We start from the raw sequence: 7,527 nt of genomic DNA, 5'->3' as shown, positions 1-7,527 counted from the left end.
ATTTAATTTATTCTATAGATTAAAATCCAATACAATTTTTTTTTTTTTTTATTGCTCAAATTGATCTAGCTTTGGTCATTAGGAGCATTTCGTCATTAGGTCCTAAGTCCTGTCATCTCTGTATCCATTCAAAACACCCCCATCTTTTTTTTCAGCACGTTCTTACCTTCTTACACCACCGGATATTCCAGATTTACCTTGTATTTTCCCTGTCCTAGCCCTAAAATCAATCACTTCTTCAAGCATCCTTAGAGGCTTCATTTTTGTGGTATTCATTCCAGAAATGCATAATCTTATTCTAATTATGAGAAAACATTAGATAAAACTCTACGAAATAACTAGTACTGTTCAAATATCAAGGTCACAAAAGACAAGAAAGGACTGAGTCGGAACTCTGACAGACCAGAAGAATAAATGACAGCTAAATATAATGTGAAATCCCAGATGGGATTATGGAATAAAGAAAGGACATTAGTGGAATATTTGCTGAAATTAGAATAAGGTCTGTGGTTTAAGCAATATCGTAATAGTTTATTTTCTATTTTTGATAATTATACTATAGTTATGTAAGATGTTAACATCAGGGAAAGCATAGTGAGAAATATAAAGAAACATAATATTTTTGCAGCTTTTCTGTAAGTCTAAAATTAGTTTAAAATAAAAAGCTAAATATATTAAGTTAAAAAGAAAAAAATACATTGAAGTAGTCTAGAAAGCCTTCCAAGATATATTTTCTTAAATCTGGAAAAGAAAAGTTCACCATTTGTATGTGTGTGTATGTGTATAAATATATGTGTTTCTGAACATATATAATATCTTCGAGAGGATACAATAAAAATTATCAATATTTGTAACCTCTATAAAAATTTTGGGAGACAAAGAGTGAAAATTAATTTTTATTGTATATTCTATTTCTTTTTTATTATGTACATGTGTTACCTATACAAAAAAAGCAAAATAAAAAATCTAAAAGGCATTACATTGCTAAAGTAAGTGTAATGATTTACAGGGTTAATATAAAGTGTATAGATGATTATTTAAACATATAATTACATATATATCAATATTTCTCTTATTAATGAGAATAATTCATACATGTTAATATCAAAAGTTTACTTAAATTTATTTATTTCATGTTACTTTAATTTTTTAAATCACTTGCGAATGGAAATAGTTGTCTTTAGAAGGCTGTAGATCTTGGACTCCACCCAAGTGGACTATAAAAAACACTCAACCACTGCTGCTGTACGACTCTGTTCTTTCTCAATAACTGGTTCTTTTTCACATCTGTTCTCTTGTCTAAGATGCCTTTCTGACTTTTTTCTTAACTGGCTATGTCCTCTTCTTTGAAACTCAACTTAGATGTTGTCTTCTCCAGAAAGCTTTTCCTGATCCTTAATCCCCAAGTTTGGGCTTGACACCTATCCTAAATGCTTCCATTATACTCTGTGCTTATCTCTATCATCACTTCTATTTTATTATAATTTTTTAATTATAATTTAAATTTAAGAGAAGAGACTAAGTATTTTTCTTTGTACTGTTTATACATCATAAAATACAAACTTGGTCTAAAATACACACACTCACACACACACATACACACACACACATGGATGCAATTAAAATAAGTCTAAAATGTGAATACAGAGATATAGAAATCTCATGCTTCCTTCAATGTGCAGATCCACATAGGATTAAGTCATCTATATAAAAACAGTGAGATCATAAGATCTAAATTCTGAAATACATTCACTAAATTTAAAGGAAATAGTAGATAATAGCTCTTGAAATAATCTAAAAGGCAAACAGAGACCACCTTTTACCTTTCTTCCTTATGCTCTTTTTTCAAATTGAGATATAATTGACATATAACATTATATTAGTCTCGGGTATACAACAGAATGGTTCAATATATGTATATATTATGAAATGATCACCACAGTAAGTCTAGTTAACATCCATTACCACACAGTTACAAATTTTCTTTTTCTTCTGATGAGAGCTTTTAAGCAACTTTTCAAACATGCAGTACAGTATTATTTACTATAGTCATCATGCCATATATTACATCCACAGGACTTATTTATTTTATAACTGGAAGTTTGTACCCTTTGACCTTTTTACCCATTTTGCCTACCTCTTCACCCCACCTCTGGCAATGACCAATTTATTCTCTATCTATGAGTTATTTTTAATATTCCATATAAAAGTGAGATCATGTGGTATCTGTCTTTCTCTATATGATTTATTTCACTTAGCGTAATGCCCTCAAGGTCCATGCATTATTGCAAATGGCAGGGTTTCTTTCTTCTTTTATGGATGAATTATATTCCATTGTGTGTGTATCTATATATCTTCTTTATACATTCATTCTTCAATGAACACTTAGGTTGTTTCCATGTCTTGGCTATTGTAATATGCTGCAATAAATATGGAGTATATATATGTCTTTTCAAATTACCGTTTTTGTTTTCTTTGAATACACATCCAGAAGTGGAATTGCTGGATTTTATAGTGTGTCTGTTTTTGATTTTTTTTAGGAACACCCATATTGGTTTTCATAGTGGCTGCACCAATTTGTATTTCCACCAATAGTGCACAAGTGTCCCCTTTTCTCTTCATGTTCTGCTATTTGATAATAGCTATTCTAATATGTGTGAGGTGATATCTCATTGTGAGAGCCTACTTTTTCATACACATGAGGAAAAAAAAGTAAGTTATTATTTAGGTTGGGTTCTTTTGACTTCAAAAACAGATTCGATCAGTAAAGTGGGGTTCTTGAAGTGGTAAGGACAATGTACATGCATCCTAGAAAGATGTTCCTTTGTCCAAGTCACAACAGTTTTGAATGTAGATTGAGTATCTTCCATCTTGGGCTCAACTTTTATAAAAGCACAACCCTTGCAAACATTCACTGTGGCCCTAAACAAGAGAAGCAAAACCTCACCAAAATTCCAGAACCATTATATATCTACAAAGTTAGCTCTAAATCCACTAGAGCCTGGGATCCTAGAAGAAATGCCTAGATATCCTTCCTACATCTTTGCCATTAATGTGACTCTGTGACCCTCCCCGTGTCATTTCACTCACTGCATCTGTTTCTACCCCTATTATCAATAAGCTCCTTCTACTCCATGTATATTAAAATCAAACAAAAAGCACTATTATAGCTTCTTCTAACTATATGCTTTACTATAACTCTAGCTTTTAGGATCTTTTATGGCCTCCACTCAGAATTTCTCTTTATGCATTGTTTTATTTCTGCTTTGCTTTTTAGTACCTCATTGTCTTTTTATTTTCCAGTTTAGTTTCTGGAGACAGTGTCACTATCCCAGATCGTGTGTGTGTGTGTGTGTGTGTGTGTGTGTGTGTGTATGATAGATTCCTGTCTATCTTTAGAAATAGCTTCCTTTGAATATTAGCAGTCTACACTTGATGGACTCAGCTATGACTGGAGAAGAAGTTGGAAGTTCAGATGGGGCTACTTTTCTTCAAAATATGTACTCCTAAAAGTGAACATCAGCACTCTGAAAAAAATCAGTATCAGAAAATATAATGGACAAAATTATATTGTAGTTCTTTAGGCTTTGTTGGTTTGTCAAGCAAAACCAAAATATGGGTTGGAAATAAGACCAAAATACAATATTAGATTAAAAAAACTCAATTTACATAGATGTTGTACTTGTTTATTCTTATACATAGTAAAATGTAAATTCTAGACATCATGATCTGCTTTGGATGTGTTAAGTTTAACACCTTATACACTATGGACATTCTACCAATATTAAACAAATGTGATAACAGCTGGAGATATTTCACAAAATGCTTTTTTTCCCTCTTTTCCTGTAGGTGTTTCAAGCTTTGCTGAGAATAATTGTTTCAATGAATGTTCCACATGATATTTAAATATCTGAGCCTCATTTCAAACATTTTTAGTTAGTTCTTCCTTAATTTTTCATTTGCAATAAAGTAACTTATTTTTTTTAGAGTTATTGTTATTTGAAGAATTACATCTAGAGGATAGAAGAAAATCAAGATATTGGTGCTATTTTTCTCTTAATGATCTTAATATTTTTTAAATATAATTTTTTAAAAGAATATGCTAAATCATTTCTTTTCCTTCTGTTTCTCTAAGATCTGGGACAGAATTCTTTTATGACAGATCTTGCTAGTTTTTCAACAATCTTCTTTTCTGTCTTTCTCATTTGTCACAAGAAGCATAGATATTGTTTAAGTTGGGTTTACATCTGTAATACAGTATGCTTAAGGTATTACAGAAAAAAATATCCATATGTATAGAGTTTATAATTGTGACTTACCAAGTTCAATCCATTTAATAAAATGATAATAGCTGCAGGAAATATTTATATGCCATTGATTCCCACTTTCTACTTCCAATCTAACAGATTTTTCTAAACTCCAGACATACATACTCAAGTGCTTACTGGACATTTCTATTTGGTTATTCTACAGAGAGCTTAATCTAAATGTATCAAAATGTATTTGTCATTTAGCTCTCCCATTTTCAAACCACCTTTACCCAGGTTTCTATTTTATTCAATGGCACCAGCATCTCCTTACCCATTCAAAGTAGAACTCTTTTTTTTATCCTCATCTTGGGTATCTTCTCAAGATCACCAAATCTTGGTTATTCTACCTACAAGATATTTCTAGAGTACATTTATTTCTATTCATCTTTATGTATAGTTTCCTCATTTAAGCCACCAATTTCTTTCACTTAAAATATTGATTTTTTTTCCCCACTAAGTGTCCCTAATATTACATTTTGGCCCTTTCTCCTCTCTAAAGCAAAATAATTTTTCTAAAATATGACCCCAGACATTCTCTTTCCTGCTTGCTTCTTTACCATAATCTGTCTGTTTTTCTTATCTTCACATTACATTCTAGTTTAGTTTCTGGAGATAGTGTCACTGTCTCTTTCTAGCCTTCCTGAATTTCTTTTTGTTTGCTGACTATACCACATTCTTGCTCTTTTATATAGGCCCTTGAACTTACTGCCTGTTTGCCTTAGAGATATCTGTTCAATTTCTTTGCCTGGCTAGTTCTTACCAATGCTTTGGCTCTTCAAAGTTTAGTAGAGTAGAATTCCTCAGCTTCACAAGGTTAAATATCTCACCTAGCAGCTTCTGGAGCTCTTTGTACTCCTTCTATTCTAATATTATTCTAGATTATAATTGCTTATTCAGTTAATATCTGCCTTGTAAGTTATAAATTTCATAATAATAGAAATTATGTCTATCTTCTTATTTCTCATCACTCCAACATCTACAAGAAAGTCAAGACTTAGTAGTTATCAATGAACTTATGTTAAATTAATGAGTAGTTAAAAGTGCCCTATTTTAATCTATTTTATTTGATAAGAGTGTATTGACCCTGTCCCTTGCCTAATGATTGTCAGATAACATAAGTATTCCCATAATTGTTATGCAGAGAATACTTTTTTTTTTTACAATCTCAATATTTTCATGTAGTGGGGAGTCCATTCACATAACAATTGTGGTCTGTCTCTTCACCTTCACATGTTTTTTTCTGAGAGTAGTACGTGGGTTATATGACTTATAAATTTTGGAAGAATAAGTTGATTATTCTAGTTCAGTTATTATTATTATTTTTTATCTTTCTCTTTGAGTCTAAACCTGTTCACAGAGAGTGTGCTTTCTATGTATTAGATTTACAAATGCAGGCTCCCATGTGAGAAAGTCTGCAGTGGCCTAATGCTATCTGTGCCTGGATTGGTGTCTGTTTAAACCTGGATTCATAATTAAGAAACCTTCTTGCTATAGATATAAGCCTCATTCTTTTGTTATTAGATTGTTCAGTATTAAAGGAAGTATTTGTATCAAGTCTTCTTAGTCTGCTCTAGCTGCTATAACAAGATGCCATGGACTGGGTGGTTTAAACAACAGACATATTTCTCACAGTTCTGGAGGCTGAGAGGTCTAAGATCAAGGTGCCATAAGATCTGGTGACTGGCGAGACCCCTATTCCTGGTTTGCAGGTGGCTGTCTTGCTGTATCTTCATGTGGTAGAGAGAGAGGAGAAGGGCTCTGGTCTTTTTTCTTAATATAAGGGTCCTAATTCCATCATAGAACCACCACTCTCATGACCTCATCTAAATCTAATTACCTCCCAAAGGTCCCACTTCCAAATATTATCACATAGGACTTTAACCTATGAATTTTGTGTGGATTCACTTTCAGTCCATAGCACCTTTCACTTTTTTTTTTTTTTTTTCTTTAAGTTGGTTCAGGAGAAAAAGAAAATGGAGTATACAATTTACTGGGACTCATTGAATCCCAGCATTGTCACCATAGCATTGCTGCATGCTAGGTTATTTCTATTCATTCATTTAGGTAACAAATACATATTAAGTGTCTACTATACATTAGGTAATCTCTAGGAAGATTAATCTTCCACCTGAGCTTTAAAAACTAAAAATAAGCATCAGAAAATGTATGTCTCTATTCTCACTAGATTCTAAACATCATGTAAAGTTGGGTTGAATAGTATTTTGAGTTCATATTATTCTAAGTGGATTTCAAAGTGTATACAGTTTATTTAAACATATTCTGTATGTATTGTTCATTTTAGGAGACCAATTTATGTATTCTCTTTTCCATCAACCTCTTTGCTTCTTTTAGGTAAGTAGAATAAATTATTCTCTAGACTTCTAAATGTTTCCAACATTGTACCCCTGCCTTCAATTAATTTAATTTGTACTTAAAGAATATCTATAACTGCATTTAAACAAAAACAGTTTCCATAGTAACATCATAGATTTTCTAAATCCAGGCTATGATGTAATCAACTAAAATGACTATCATACCCAAATTCTTATCTATTTCATCTGCAGCTTTCCTTATTTAAATCTATTGTACCACACACAGATTTTCCTCATTTGAATTTAACTTGGAAGTTTAGGACATTTTCAAATTGCTTCTATTTTAGAAATTCTTGTTTGATTTCACAGTATTATGGAATTCACATTTCTGCTAGAGTTATGATATCGACCGAATAGGCTGGATTATGTGAAGTATATCTATATGATGTTGACCTAGTTTTTATAAAATTATGGAAATTTTCTATCCATGCTGACAGCTTGTGGAGTATCACTGTAGTCAAAATATTACAGAAGAGTGAATTTCACACACTAAATTGATTGTTACTGTTATGTCTATTAACATATTACATTAGAAAGTAGTTGAGGATTTTTCCCCTCAATTTCTTAAAGTACATAATCTAATAAGGTTGTTTTTGCACGTATATAAATTTTTGACTTAATTGCTTTTCTTTTAAGAAGTAGTCATGAATGTCTATTCTGTATATTTGTATACAACTGATGTTACTCTCTAAAGGTGAAAAACTCAAGATCTTTGCTTTTAGATTTAGATCAGATATTTATTTGAATAAACCTAACCTTTTGAACCTACAAAATTTGAACAAAGAATGTTTTAAATGCATATTCTTCACTCATATAAAATCTTTCTTTTTTGCTCACTCTTTCCT

This window comes from Pteropus medius, unplaced genomic scaffold (genome assembly GCF_902729225.1).
Source record: "Pteropus medius unplaced genomic scaffold, Ma_sr-lr_union100, whole genome shotgun sequence".
Lineage (NCBI taxonomy): Eukaryota > Metazoa > Chordata > Mammalia > Chiroptera > Pteropodidae > Pteropus > Pteropus medius.
This window is presented reverse-complemented; position numbering follows the sequence as displayed.